The sequence below is a fragment of the Coregonus lavaretus genome, assembly GCF_964263955.1.
Source record: "Coregonus lavaretus genome assembly, chromosome: 39".
NCBI classification, from domain to species: domain Eukaryota; kingdom Metazoa; phylum Chordata; class Actinopteri; order Salmoniformes; family Salmonidae; genus Coregonus; species Coregonus lavaretus.
In genome coordinates, this window is record NC_140026.1 from 14,993,201 (window position 1) to 15,010,401 (window position 17,201).

Here is a 17,201-nt window from a genome sequence, read left to right on the forward strand (position 1 = left end):
ACAGGGTGGCAATTGGGACGCTGTCTAAATGTTTCACAATTGCGCAGTAGGTCCAATGTCTTCTGTTCCTCTTCCTCTTTTCTAGTATTCCTGGTTCTTATTTGAGACGATGGCCAAGTCCATGGCCCAGTACCTGCAGGAGGGGAACAGGATCAAGGTTGGCAAATGTTCTATTCTATCTGTCCCACATTTAAAGAGGGTGTACACACACACACACACAGACACACACACACACACACACACACACACACACACACACACACACACACACACACACACACAAAACAGCCATTCCTGACAATTCCTCAGGGGGATGGGTACAGTTATTAATCTTGTCATGGAAATATTTATCATGCAAATATTTATCTGTGCGGTCCCGTGGTGTTTCATTTTACACTCTCTTTCCTCACTGCAAAAATTTGGCAATGAACACTTCCTCATTCTACATGCATGTGTCTCTTGTCATAAACACATGCGCACTCACACACACACACACACTCCCAGCAATAACCGTCCAGCCTCCCTCCACTCCCACACAAGTATTTCGCTTCTCTTTTTTTTCCTGAAGGTTTTTTCCTTTTAGTAAATGAAAGTTCAGATGATGATAAGGATATACCTAGTTGTACTCTTATCTTGGCAACAGTTTAGAAACAGGCCCAGTAAAATTCAGACTGGAGTCTCTACTGCAGATTAACTAAGGCTGCTGAAATTGAGCACAATTATAATATAATTGAGAAAATATTCACTAATACATTTGAGGATTTTACAAGCTGTGCACATTTTAGTGAGTCATAACTCTTAGGCATCCAGCTATTGTGAAAGAAATGTATTTCTCAATGAGTAGAAGAGTACACTTGTTCCTTCCTTCCATCCTATCTGGTAATATAAGATTAGTGTATCTGCAATTGGGGCAGAATCTTAACTTGAGTTAGATCCTCAAATCCACACACTTTAGACCCATAGAACTCAATTGGAGATTTGCACGAAAATTGCCTTACCCAAGTTAAGATTCAGCCCTTATTGAACTGAGTTGTCGTCGGGCCGAGAGGTTCACATGCCCCGGGTCACCATCTTGTCAACATACACTACAGGCCCCCATACAGTATCTGAACCATACACTACAGCCCCCCATACAGTACCTGAACCATACACTACAGGCCCCCATACAGTACCTGAACCATACACTACAGCCCCCCATACAGTATCTGAACCATACACTACAGGCCCCCATACAGTACCTGAACCATACACTACAGCCCCCCATACAGTATCTGAACCATACACTACAGGCCCCCATACAGTACCTGAACCATACACTACAGCCCCCCATACAGTATCTGAACCATACGCTACAGCCCCCCATACAGTACCTGAACCATACACTACAGGCCCCCATACAGTACCTGAACCATACACTACAGCCCCCCATACAGTATCTGAACCATACACTACAGCCCCCCATACAGTATCTGAACCATACACTACAGGCCCCCATACAGTACCTGAACCATACACTACAGCCCCCCATACAGTATCTGAACCATACGCTACAGCCCCCCATACAGTACCTGAACCATACACTACAGGCCCCCATACAGTACCTGAACCATACACTACAGGCCCCCATACAGTACCTGAATCATACACTACAGGCCCCCATACAGTACCTGAACCATACACTACAGCCCCCCATACAGTACCTGAACCATACACTACAGGTCCCCATACAGTACCTGAACCATACACTACAGCCCCCCATACAGTACCTGAACCATACACTACAGCCCCCCATACAGTACCTGAACCATACACTACAGCCCCCCATACAGTACCTGAACCATACGCTACAGGCCCCCATACAGTACCTGAACCATACACTACAGGCCCCCATACAGTACCTGAACCATACACTACAGGTCCCCATACAGTACCTGAACCATACACTACAGCCCCCCATACAGTACCTGAACCATACACTACAGCCCCCAATACAGTACCTGAACCATACACTACAGGCCCCCATACAGTACCTGAACCATACACTACAGCCCCCCCATACAGTACCTGAACCATACACTACAGGCCCCCATACAGTACCTGAACCATACGCTACAGCCCCCCATACAGTACCTGAACCATACACTACAGGCCCCCATACAGTACCTGAACCATACACTACAGCCCCCCATACAGTACCTGAACCATACACTACAGCCCCCCATACAGTACCTGAACCATACACTACAGGGTTCCATACAGTACCTGAACCATACACAACAGGCCCCCATACAGTACCTGAACCATACACTACAGCCCCCCATACAGTACCTGAACCATACACTACAGGTCCCCATACAGTACCTGAACCATACGCTACAGGCCCCCATACAGTACCTGAACCATACACTACAGCCCCCCATAAAGTACCTGAACCATACACTACAGCCCCCCATACAGTACCTGAACCATACACTACAGCCCCCCATACAGTACCTGAACCATACACTGCAGCCCCCCATACAGTACCTGAACCATACACTACAGCCCCCCATACAGTACCTGAACCATACACTACAGCCCCCAATACAGTACCTGAACCATACACTACAGGCCCCCATACAGTACCTGAACCATACACTACAGGCCCCCATACAGTACCTGAACCATACACTACAGCCCCCCATACAGTACCTGAACCATACACTACAGGCCCCCATACAGTACCTGAACCATACACTACAGGCCCCCATACAGAACCTGAACCATACACTACAGCCCCCCATACAGTACCTGAACCATACACTACAGGTCCCCATACAGTACCTGAACCATACGCTACAGGCCCCCATACAGTACCTGAACCATACACTACAGCCCCCCATAAAGTACCTGAACCATACACTACAGCCCCCCATACAGTACCTGAACCATACACTACAGCCCCCCATACAGTACCTGAACCATACACTACAGCCCCCCATACAGTACCTGAACCATACACTACAGCCCCCCATACAGTACCTGAACCATACACTACAGCACCCAATACAGTACCTGAACCATACACTACAGGCCCCCATACAGTTCCTGAACCATACACTACAGGCCCCCATACAGTACCTGAACCATACACTACAGCCCCCCATACAGTACCTGAACCATACACTACAGCCCCCCATACAGTACCTGAACCATACGCTACAGCCCCCCATACAGTACCTGAACCATACACTACAGGCCCCCTTACAGTACCTGAACCATACACTACAGCCCCCCATACAGTACCTGAACCATACACTACAGCCCCCCATACAGTACCTGAACCATACACTACAGCCCCCCATACAGTACCTGAACCATACACTACAGCCCCCCATACAGTACCTGAACCATACACTACAGGCCCCCATACAGTACCTGAATCATACACTACAGGCCCCCATACAGTACCTGAACCATACACTACAGCCCCCCATACAGTACCTGAACCATACACTACAGGTCCCCATACAGTACCTGAACCATACGCTACAGGCCCCATACAGTACCTGAACCCTACACTACAGCCCCCCATAAAGTACCTGAACCATACACTACAGCCCCCCATACAGTACCTGAACCATACACTACAGCCCCCCATACAGTACCTGAACCATACACTACAGCCCCCCATACAGTACCTGAACCATACACTACAGCCCCCCATACAGTACCTGAACCATACACTACAGCCCCCAATACAGTACCTGAACCATACACTACAGGCCCCCATACAGTACCTGAACCATACACTACAGGCCCCCATACAGTACCTGAACCATACACTACAGCCCCCCATACAGTACCTGAACCATACACTACAGGCCCCCATACAGTACCTGAACCATACACTACAGGCCCCCATACAGTACCTGAACCATACACTACAGCCCCCCATACAGTATCTGAACCATACACTACAGGCCCCCATACAGTACCAGAACCATACACTACAGCCCCCCATACAGTATCTGAACCATACGCTACAGCCCCCCATACAGTACCTGAACCATACACTACAGGCCCCCATACAGTACCTGAACCATACACTACAGGCCCCCATACAGTACCTGAATCATACACTACAGGCCCCCATACAGTACCTGAACCATACACTACAGCCCCCCATACAGTACCTGAACCATACACTACAGGTCCCCATACAGTACCTGAACCATACACTACAGCCCCCCATACAGTACCTGAACCATACACTACAGCCCCCCATACAGTACCTGAACCATACACTACAGCCCCCCATACAGTACCTGAACCATACGCTACAGGCCCCCATACAGTACCTGAACCATACACTACAGGCCCCCATACAGTACCTGAACCATACACTACAGCCCCCCATACAGTACCTGAACCATACACTACAGCCCCCCATACAGTACCTGAACCATACACTACAGCCCCCAATACAGTACCTGAACCATACACTACAGGCCCCCATACAGTACCTGAACCATACACTACAGCCCCCCCATACAGTACCTGAACCATACACTACAGGCCCCCATACAGTACCTGAACCATACGCTACAGCCCCCCATACAGTACCTGAACCATACACTACAGGCCCCCATACAGTACCTGAACCATACACTACAGCCCCCCATACAGTACCTGAACCATACACTACAGCCCCCCATACAGTACCTGAACCATACACTACAGGCCCCCATACAGTACCTGAACCATACACAACAGGCCCCCATACAGTACCTGAACCATACACTACAGCCCCCCATACAGTACCTGAACCATACACTACAGGTCCCCATACAGTACCTGAACCATACGCTACAGGCCCCCATACAGTACCTGAACCATACACTACAGCCCCCCATAAAGTACCTGAACCATACACTACAGCCCCCCATACAGTACCTGAACCATACACTACAGCCCCCCATACAGTACCTGAACCATACACTGCAGCCCCCCATACAGTACCTGAACCATACACTACAGCCCCCCATACAGTACCTGAACCATACACTACAGCCCCCAATACAGTACCTGAACCATACACTACAGGCCCCCATACAGTACCTGAACCATACACTACAGGCCCCCATACAGTACCTGAACCATACACTACAGCCCCCCATACAGTACCTGAACCATACACTACAGGCCCCCATACAGTACCTGAACCATACACTACAGGCCCCCATACAGAACCTGAACCATACACTACAGCCCCCCATACAGTACCTGAACCATACACTACAGGTCCCCATACAGTACCTGAACCATACGCTACAGGCCCCCATACAGTACCTGAACCATACACTACAGCCCCCCATAAAGTACCTGAACCATACACTACAGCCCCCCATACAGTACCTGAACCATACACTACAGCCCCCCATACAGTACCTGAACCATACACTACAGCCCCCCATACAGTACCTGAACCATACACTACAGCCCCCCATACAGTACCTGAACCATACACTACAGCCCCCAATACAGTACCTGAACCATACACTACAGGCCCCCATACAGTTCCTGAACCATACACTACAGGCCCCCATACAGTACCTGAACCATACACTACAGCCCCCCATACAGTACCTGAACCATACACTACAGCCCCCCATACAGTACCTGAACCATACGCTACAGCCCCCCATACAGTACCTGAACCATACACTACAGGCCCCCTTACAGTACCTGAACCATACACTACAGCCCCCCATACAGTACCTGAACCATACACTACAGCCCCCCATACAGTACCTGAACCATACACTACAGCCCCCCATACAGTACCTGAACCATACACTACAGGCCCCCATACAGTACCTGAATCATACACTACAGGCCCCCATACAGTACCTGAACCATACACTACAGCCCCCCATACAGTACCTGAACCATACACTACAGGTCCCCATACAGTACCTGAACCATACGCTACAGGCCCCATACAGTACCTGAACCCTACACTACAGCCCCCCATAAAGTACCTGAACCATACACTACAGCCCCCCATACAGTACCTGAACCATACACTACAGCCCCCCATACAGTACCTGAACCATACACTACAGCCCCCCATACAGTACCTGAACCATACACTACAGCCCCCCATACAGTACCTGAACCATACACTACAGCCCCCAATACAGTACCTGAACCATACACTACAGGCCCCCATACAGTACCTGAACCATACACTACAGGCCCCCATACAGTACCTGAACCATACACTACAGCCCCCCATACAGTACCTGAACCATAAACTACAGGCCCCCATACAGTACCTGAACCATACACTACAGGCCCCCATACAGTACCTGAACCATACACTACAGGACAGACATAATACAAAATACATTATCGCTGCTCTGAAAAAGGAATACTGTTGATATTGAGAGGGTCCCCGTTAAAGACCAAACCTTTTACTGAAACTAGCGATAATGTGTGGTGAATTCAGTGTACTGTAAGTCAGGTGCTGTATATGAAAGATGTTCTTGGTGTGCTTAGTTGGTTATAATATAATATAATAATATAATAATATAATATAAATATAATAATAATAATATAATATAATATGCCATTTAGCAGACGCTTTTATCCAAAGCGACTTACAGTCATGCGTGCATACATTTTTGTGTATGGGTGGTCCCGGGGATCGAACCCACTACCTTGGCGTTACAAGCGCCGTGCTCTACCAGCTGAGCTACAGAGGACCACAACGAGGTGAGGAGGATGGGGAGATAGACAGACAGCTACACCCAGAACGAGGTGAGGAGGAGGGGGAGATAGACAGACAGCTACACCCAGAACGAGGTGAGGAGGAGGGGGAGATAGACAGACAGCTACAACCAGAACGAGGTGAGGAGGAGGGGGAGATAGACAGACAGCTACACCCAGAACGAGGTGAGGAGGAGGGGGAGATAGACAGACAGCTACACCCAGAACGAGGTGAGGAGGAGGGGGAGATAGACAGACAGCTACACCCAGAACGAGGTGAGGAGGAGGGGGAGATAGACAGACAGCTACACCCAGAACGAGGTGAGGAGGAGGGGGAGATAGACAGACAGCTACACCAAGAACGAGGTGAGGAGGAGGGGGAGATAGACAGACAGCTACACCCAGAACGAGGTGAGGAGGAGGGGGAGATAGACAGACAGCTACACCCAGAACGAGGTGAGGAGGAGGGGGAGATAGACAGACAGCTACACCCAGAACGAGGTGAGGAGGAGGGGGAGATAGACAGACAGCTACACCCAGAACGAGGTGAGGAGGAGGGGGAGATAGACAGACAGCTACACCCAGAACGAGGTGAGGAGGAGGGGGAGATAGACAGACAGCTACACCCAGAACGAGGTGAGGAGGAGGGGGAGATAGACAGACAGCTACACCCAGAACGAGGTGAGGAGGAGGGGGAGATAGACAGACAGCTACACCCAGAACGAGGTGAGGAGGAGGGGGAGATAGACAGACAGCTACACCCAGAACGAGGTGAGGAGGAGGGGGAGATAGACAGACAGCTACACCCAGAACGAGGTGAGGAGGAGGGGGAGATAGACAGACAGCTACACCCAGAACGAGGTGAGGAGGAGGGGGAGATAGACAGACAGCTACACCCAGAGCGAGGTGAGGAGGAGGGGGAGATAGACAGACAGCTACACCCAGAACGAGGTGAGGAGGAGGGGGAGATAGACAGACAGCTACACCCAGAACGAGGTGAGGAGGAGGGGGAGATAGACAGACAGCTACCAACCTGTACGCATTTTGCTGTACGCAAAAATAGGCTTGTATTTGGCACATTGTGGTTTTTCACTCAACCGTCTGAAGTTGGAGCTGAGCCAATCAGACAACTTGGGGAGGAGAAAACATCTCTAGCTCTCCGCTCCGGCCCACCCCCCTGTAGCTGGATGGCAGCTCTCGACTTCATCCATTGATACTACTGATGTGTGAAGAAAAAGGTTATGGAAAATGGAGAATGAACTGTTTGCCAAATAGATTTTCCAAAATTCTATGTGTTAGTCAAGCACATTGCTACTATTATTTTGTAGTTAGCTCCTTAGCTAAGGCGTCATTACGACGAAAGTAGTTAGCTACAGCGTTTAGTCAACTTAAAGGCTCTGCATGGTCAATCAGACGTCTGCATTGGCCGTGTAGCATTTACGGTGAACAGAGTGTCCACAAAGCCTCGGGAAAACGTCCCGAGTGTCTGTTGCTGTTGTAGAAAATACAGGATAGTAAATGAATAACTAGAGTAAGGAATGTTCACTGTCTCTCCTGACCCAAGATAAGAAAGTAGTCTGTTATGCAAATCCATACTGTATCAGCCTTGTAGATGCAAATAGTCACTGGCAGCCGAGCATTGTGTTGCGTGAAAGGCCAGCTTTCGAATAGTGTTTCTCTCATCATACAGTAGATACGTTTTGCTTGACATGGGCCGTGATAGTGTCACATGGTGCTGTTGGACAGTATGTTATGGGTAGTGCTGAGCGGTTAGTGCTTATTGAGGTCAGTTCGGTTTCGGTTAGATTATTTGGGTTGAATGCTGTAACAACACAGAATAAAACAATTAATAAAAGTCCCATGATGGTAGTGACTGTCCATTACTGCTTATCACTTATTAACCATTATTTATTCACATTTACTTTACTTTAATAACATATTTTTGTTGTTGTGTATATTACATTTGTTTTATTGATAACTTTATTATTTTATTCCAAGTCATCATCTCATCTCTATAGAGCTGATGCCTATGCTTTCTGACAAAAACACTATTTTGTAGTTCTTGAAAGTAAATAAGGCATACCTTTTATGACTGCTGAATACCAACTATCAGTCACTTAGATCATGTAAATTGGCCTGCTGGAAACTACAACTCCCTACTACATCGCACAGTTCATGTGTTAGTCAAGCACATTGCCACTATTATTTTGTAGTTAGCTCCTTAGCTAAGGCGTCATTACGACGAAAGTAGTTAGCTACAGCGTTTAGTCAACTTAAAGGCTCTGCATGGTCAATCAGACGTCTGCATTGGCCGTGTAGCATTTACAGTGAACAGAGTGTCCACAAAGCCTCGGGAAAACGTCCCGAGTGTCTGTTGCTGTTGTAGAAAATACAGGATAGTAAATGAATAACTAGAGTAAGGAATGTTCACTGTCTCTCCTGACCCAAGATAAGAAAGTAGTCTGTTATGCAAATCCATACTGTATCAGCCTTGTAGATGCAAATAGTCACTGGCAGCCGAGCATTGTGTTGCGTGAAAGGCCAGCTTTCGAATAGTGTTTCTCTCATCATACAGTAGATACGTTTTGCTTGACATGGGCCGTGATAGTGTCACATGGTGCTGTTGGACAGTATGTTATGGGTAGTGCTGAGCGGTTAGTGCTTATTGAGGTCAGTTCGGTTTCGGTTAGATTATTTGGGTTGAATGCTGTAACAACACAGAATAAAACAATTAATAAAAGTCTCATGATGGTAGTGACTGTCCATTACTGCTTATCACTTATTAACCATTATTTATTCACATTTACTTTACTTTAATAAAATATTTTTGTTGTTGTGTATATTACATTTGTTTTATTGATAACTTTATTATTTTATTCCAAGTCATCATCTCATCTCTATAGAGCTGATGCCTATGCTTTCTGACAAAAACACTATTTTGTAGTTCTTCCAAGTAAATAAGGCATACTTTTATGACTGCCGAATACCAACTATCAATCACTATCAGAAACTACAACTCCCTACTACATCGCACAGTTCATGTGTTAGTCAAGCACATTGCCACTAATGTTTTGTAGTTAGCTCCTTAGCTAAGGCGTCATTACGACAAAGGTAGTTAGCTACAGCGTTTAGTCAACTTAAAGGCTCTGCATGGTCAATCAGACGTCTGCATTGGCCATGCAGCATTTACGGTGATATGTCCTCTGCAGAAGGCATTGATACAGTTAATGACAACTCTAACTTGAGATTGTTAGAAAACCTTTAAAACCTGTAAAATTATAATAACTTAACTATTAACTTGATGTTACCCTATTCATCCCCCCTTCTGTATGTCAGAACCAGCAGGCCCGGATCTGTCTGCTGTACCTTCCACTGCTTGAGCTGCTCTACCAGAACCTCAAGCAGCTGTCTGCCCAGCAGCACACCTCCAGCCCTGGCCTGGGCCTCACTGTGAGTCCCCCTCTAACCTCCATCCCTGGAGGTCCTGACTTACTCTAGCTAGTCTCATGACATATCAGTCATATATTGACGTTTTGGGGTTTTAACTGAAAATTAGAAATTAGTTTTCAGATTATTTCCTGAATTTACAGAAATGAAATGGAATTGACCCCGACCCTATGGTTGTCCCTTGCTTTTCAGGGTTCCAGAGATTACTTGAGATCAACCAGCTCGATGGACAGCCGCAGGACCAGCATGGCCATCGATAAAGACCACGGTCAGTGGGACATATGTGACTGCTCAATGTGCTAACCACTCATCACTGTGTGTTTGCCTGTACAGTAGAGCAGGTGAGCAGATCCATTAGAACGCCATCATTTCCCATCAAAATGTTGCTCTGATGTTTTGGAACCGCCAGGATCAATAAAATAGATACTTTATTGTCCATTTGGTTAGAACAGAAATTCTCCTTATGCTTTTTTCCCCAAACCCACACACCACAGGAGGCTGGTGAGGGGAGGACGGGTGGAATGGAGTAAGTAAACGGAACAGTATGAAATACATGGAAACCATATGATCTCTTGAAACCGTCTGTTTGATACAATTCCATCCATCCCGTCCTCCCAAATTAAGGTGCCACACACATCAAGAGGCACAGGGACAACCACAGTGCAGCGCCTCTGGATAGATATTTTTTCTGTTAAGTGCCTTGCTCAAGGGCACAACGGTAGTGTTAGTAATGACACCAGATGCCAGTTCAATCCCCACTTCTTCTGTGTCGCCTGGCCTGGGACTTGAACCAGCAACCTTTCTAACCAGTCCACCTCTCTAACCTCTGGGCTACCTACTGCTACCTACCGCCCACAAAATGAATTTGAGAAGCTTTGTAAACATGTTTCATTGTTCTCCCCAGGCCCAGTAGCTCAGAATGGCCACCTGGTGAGGAGGGAGGACTCCAGAGGATCTCTGTTCATGGACCTTGGCACTCCAAACAGCTCTGAGGTAAAAGACAGAGGGAGGGTGGTGGATTGGTCCATACAAATAAAACGGAGACAGTGTGTGCATCCTAAATGGCACCCTATTCCCTATATAGTGCACTACTGACCCATAGGGTAGTGCACTATAAATAGACTAGGATGCCATTTGGGACACAACTAGAGAGAATACCATGGGTCATGTTCGGTAGGGAACATTGTAGCAATAGTCAAATATTGAATAGGATGTTTCACATCCTGTTCAATTTAAAAATAAACATGGTTCTTATACCACTCACTCTGTGGTGAGACAGACAGACAGACAGACAGACAGACAGACAGACAGACGCCTCTTCTCATCTGTTGTTTTTCCAGTCACATATTGACACTTTGTTCTTTCTCCAACACATGCAGGCCGTTAAAATGTTAAGTGCCTTGTCGGTTCACATAGTTAAAAAGACACTATCCAGTCTCTTGACTCTCTGCCAGTGGTATAGAAACCACATGTTGGCTGGAGATCAGATGAGGAAAGACAGACATTTAATAAGACAAGAGCAGATGTCAATCATCGTGTAATTGTCTGGGTATTGTTGCCTGTTGGCATGCTAGGTGTCTCAGTGTATGTCTCTCTCCTGTTGTGTCTCTGTCTCTAGACATCCTGCTGGCCTACTGGAACAAGGTCAACCCTCAGGACATCATCAACTTCCTCAGTTTACTGGAGTGAGTACACACACCCTCTGGGTGGATGCAGGATCACAATAGAATAGAATAGGTATAGGTTCGTAAGTTCACTCTGGAGTTCCAGATTGTGCTCAGAGCGTGCTCTCGTCGTTCGTAAATTCAGTGCGTTTCGATCTCGGAGCGTTCAGAGCGCACACTGGACGCTCTGGCTGAGGAGTAGGGTTGATCCGAGCGTTCTGACCTCACAACGGCAGTCAAGCACCCAAGCTGACTGGCTAAAGTTGGCTAGCTTGCTAGCTACTTCCAGACACAAATGAGAGAACACCTCACTCTGACCATTTTACTCCCCCCTAGCAGAGCTGGTTAGGCTGTTTTCATGTTGTCTAGAGCGTTGATGACTGTAACTGCGTTATGTCAACCATTTCATTCAGTTTTTTAGCCGATGTTTACTTACACCTGTCATAACAACCAAGTTTTTGTGACAAGTTAATGGCGTTCGTAAATTCCTTAAATATTCTGCTCTGAAATCGGAGTAGATAGCCAGAGTGAATTTACGAATGCACCCTTAGTCTACTGGAGTGAGTACAGCACAGGAGGTTGGTGGTACCTTAATTGGGGAGGACGGGCTCGTGGTAATGGCTGGAGCGGAATAAGTGGAGTGGTATCAAATACATCAAACACATGGTTTGATGCCATTCCATTTGCCCCGTTCCAGCCATTATTATGAGCCATCCCCTCCTCAGCAGCCTCCACTGGAGTACAGAGAACATCTGTGTGGATGCAAAACTAGAAAATAATAGGTTATCCTCTCCTGTGTGGATGCATGATTAAAGTCAGTACTTTTTCCTGATCACACACCCTGAGCTGTAGTTACAGTGAATCCCTAAAACTAGTTGTCAATTGTCACATTAAGAAATGTGTGTTTGTGCACAGGCAGTCATTTGTCAACAAAGACATTGTTATTAATGGCAAGTTTGATAGAATTACAGCCTTAGAACGTATTTGTACCTATGAGGAACCGAACCCTCTGAACTTAAAATGCTCTGTTTGGTTGATGATTAACACTTTATAGCTGAAGGTTTTCGTACAGTAGGCTAACCTATCACTGTCACTTATCAAGTGATTTATATTGTTGTCCTATTTGCACACCACTAAGTCAACTATGTAATGAACAAGACTATTAACAATAACATTATTAAATGTCTTTCAGAACGTGCCTGGTGCAGTTCCGCTATGTTGGAAAGAGGAACATTGGGAGGTAGGATGATGTTTGGATTCTGTACAGCACAAATAGGTAGGGCTACTAATTCTGTCCTAAACAGGTACATGGTACATGTGTCTCTGTGTGTATTTGTAGGAGTCAGCAAGCTTGGATGTCCAAGCTAAGGTTCCTCGCGAGTCCAATTAATTATATAATAATCATTGTCCCCCACCCATCTTTAGACTTGGTTGTCAAAGCTTGTTATTCCTTTTTATTTTTTGTTCCTTGTTCCTTGCTAATAAATGATGTAATTGTCATTGTTTATGCACCTACTCTTATCTTTAGGTATGTGTCTGAGTCTGGTTTATCAAGTTTCAAGCTTTAATGTCACGCGCACAAGTACAGTGGCTTATCAAGTTTCAAGTTTTAATGTCACGTGCACAAGTACAGTGAAATGCCTTTCTTGCTAGCTCCAAACCTAACAATGCAATAATTCAATATCAATGTAGCCCTAAAAATAACAAAGTACAACAAAAACACACAAACAATAAGAAATAAGAACAGCACGAGAACGTAAGAAGATACAGTTCCTTCAGAAAGTATTCACACCCCTTGACTTACAGCCTGAATTTAAAATGGATTAAATTTAGATTTATTTTCACTGGCCTACACACAATACCCCATAATGTCAAAGTGTAATTATGTTTTTCAAAGTTGTAACTTTTCATTAATGAAAAGCTGAAATGTCTTGAGTCAATAAGTATTCAACCCCTTTGTTCAGGAGTACAAATGTGCTTAACAAGTCACATAATAAGTTGCATGGACTCACTCTGTGTGCAATAATAGTGTTTAACATGATTTTTGAATGACTACATCATCTCTGTACCCCACACATACAATTATCTGTAAGGTCCCACAGATTCAACCACAAAGACCAGAGAGGTTTTCCAATTCTTCACAAAGAAGGTCACCTATTGGAAGATATAAAAAAAGCAGACATTAAATATCCCTTTGAGCATGGTGAAGTTATTAAATACACTTTGGATGGTGTGTCAATACACCCAGTCACTACAAAGATACAGCCGTCCTTCCTAACTCAGATCCCGTCATTCGCATGAAGAAAAGACAGAGATATAGGGGGCGCAGATCTGGGTGCCTTGTGAGAATTCGTCAACGATTAGATAACCCGCCTCAACCATTCGTTCTATTGGCCAACATGCAATCACTGGAGAATAAACTGGATGAGGTCCATTCAAGACAATAACAGCTGGTGCGCGATGTCTAATATTAAAGAAGTCTCGAGGTATTGCTCGCCTGAGGTAGAGTACCTCATGATAAGCTGTAGACCACACTATCTACCAAGATTCAATGTCTAAAGCTAACTCTCTCTCCTCTGCTCTCGTCCTTCTAGACCTATCTGCTGCCTTTGATACTGTGAACCATCAGATCCTCCTCTCCACCCTCTCCGAGTTGGGCATCTCCGGCGCGGCTCACTCTTGGATTGCGTCCTACCTGACAGGTCGCTCCTACCAGGTGGCGTGGCGAGAATCTGTCTCCGCACCACGTGCTCTCACCACTGGTGTCCCCCAGGGCTCAGTTCTAGGCCCTCTCCTATTCTCGCTATACACCAAGTCACTTGGCTCTGTCATATCCTCACATGGCCTCTCCTATCATTGCTACGCAGACAACACACAATTAATCTTCTCCTTTCCCCCTTCTGATAACCAGGTGGCGAATCGCATCTCTGCATGTCTGGCAGACATATCACTGTGGATGACGGATCACCACCTCAAGCTGAACCTCGGCAAGACGGAGCTGCTCTTCCTCCCGGATAAGGACTGCCCGTTCCATGATCTCGCCATCACGGTTGACAACTCCGTTGTGTCCTCCTCCCAGAGTGCAAAGAGCCTTGGCGTGACCCTGGACAACACCCTGTCGTTCTCCGCTAACATCAAGGCGGTGACCCGATCCTGTAGGTTCATGCTCTACAACATTCGCAGAGTACGACCCTGCCTTACATAGGAAGCGGCACAGGTCCTAATCCAGGCACTTGTCATCTCCCGTCTGGATTACTGCAACTCGCTGTTGGCTGGGCTCCCTGCCTGTGCCATTAAACCCCTACAACTCATCCAGAACGCCGCAGCCCGTCTGGTGTTCAACCTTCCCAAGTTCTCTCACGTCACCCCGCTCCTCCGCACACTCCACTGGCTTCCAGTTGAAGCTTGCATCTGCTATAAGACCATGGTGCTTGCCTACGGAGCTGTGAGGGGAACGGCACCTCCGTACCTTCAGGCTCTGATCAGTCCCTACACTCGAAAGAGGACATTGCGTTTATCCACCTCTGGCCTGCTGGCCCCCCTACCTCTGCGGAAGCACAGTTCCCGCTCAGCCCAGTCAAAACTGTTCGCTGCTCTGGCACCCCAATGGTGGAACAAGCTCCCTCACAACGCCAGGACAGCGGAGTCACTCACCACCTTCCGGAGACACTTGAAACCCCACCTCTTTAAGGAATACCTGGGATAGGATAAAGTAATCCTTCTACCCCCCCTTACCCCACCCCCAAAAAATAATATATATATATATATATTGTAAAGTGGTTGTCCCACTGGCTATCATAAGGTGAATGCACCAATTTGTAAGTCGCTCTGGATAAGAGCGTCTGCTAAATGACGAAAATGTAAATGTAAATGTAAAAGACAGTTTTCATCTATATTTTTCGTGGCCGTCTATTTACCATCACAAACCGATGCTGGCACTAAGACCGCACTCAACGAGCTGTATAAGGCCATAAGCAAACAAGAAAATGCTCATCCAGAAGCGGCGCTCCTAGTGGCCGGGGACGTTAATGCAGGAAAACGTACATCCGTTTTACCTCATTTCTACCAGCATGTCACGTGCAACCAGAGGAAAAAAAACTCTAGACCACCTTTACTCCACACACAGAGATGCATACAAAGCTCTCCCTCGCCCTCCATTTGGCAAATCTGACCATAATTCTATCTCTCCTGATTCCTGCTTACAAGCAAAAACTAAAGCAGGAAGTACCAGTGACTCGCTCAATACGGAAGTGGTCAGATGACGCGGATACTACGCTACAGGACTGTTTTTCTAGCACAGACTGGAATATGTTCCGTGATTCATCCAATGGCATTGAGGAGTATACCACCTCAGTCGCCGGCTTCATCAATAAGTGCATCGACGACGTCGTCCCCACAGTGACCGTACGTACATATCCCAACCAGAAGCCATGGATTACAGGCAACATCCTCACCGAGCTAAAGGCTAGAGCTGCCGCTTTCAAGGAGCGGGACACTAATCCATACGCTTATAAGAAATCCCGCTATGCCCTCAGACGAACCATCAAAGAGGCAAAGTGTCAATACAGGACTAAGATTGAATCCTGTACACTGGGTGTATCCTACACTGGCTCTGACGCTCGTCGGATGTGGCAGGGCTTGCAAACTATTATGGACTACAAAGGGAAACCCAGCCGCGAACTTCCCAGTGATGCGAGCCTACCAGACGGGCTAAATGACTTTCATGCTTGCTTCGAGGCAAGCAACACTGAAGCATGCATGAGAGCACAAGCTGTTCCGGACGACTGTGTAATCACGCTCTCCGTAGCCGATGTGAGCAAGACCTTTAAACAGGTCAACATTCACAAGGCCGCAGGGCTAGAGCGATTACCAGGACGTGTACTCAGAGCATGCGCTGACCAGCTGGCAAGTGTCTTTAATGACATTTTCAACCTCTCCCTGACCGAGTCTGTAATATCTACATGTTTCAAACAGACCACCATAGTCCCTGTGCCCAAGAAAGCGAAGGTAACCTGCCTAAATTACTACCACCCCGTAGCACTCATGTCGGTAGCCATTAAGTGCTTTGAAAGGCCGGTCATGGCTCACATCAACACCATCAACCCGGAAACCCTAGACCCACTCCAATTCGCATACCGCCCCAACAGATTCACAGATGACGCAATGTCAGTCGCACTCCACACTGCTCTTTCCCACCTGGACAAAAGGAACACCTATGTGAGAATGCTGTTCATTGACTACAGCTCAGCGTTCAATACCATAGTCCCCACAAAGCTCATCACTAAGTTAAAGACCCTGGGACTAAACACCTCCCTCTGCAACTGGATCCTGGACTTC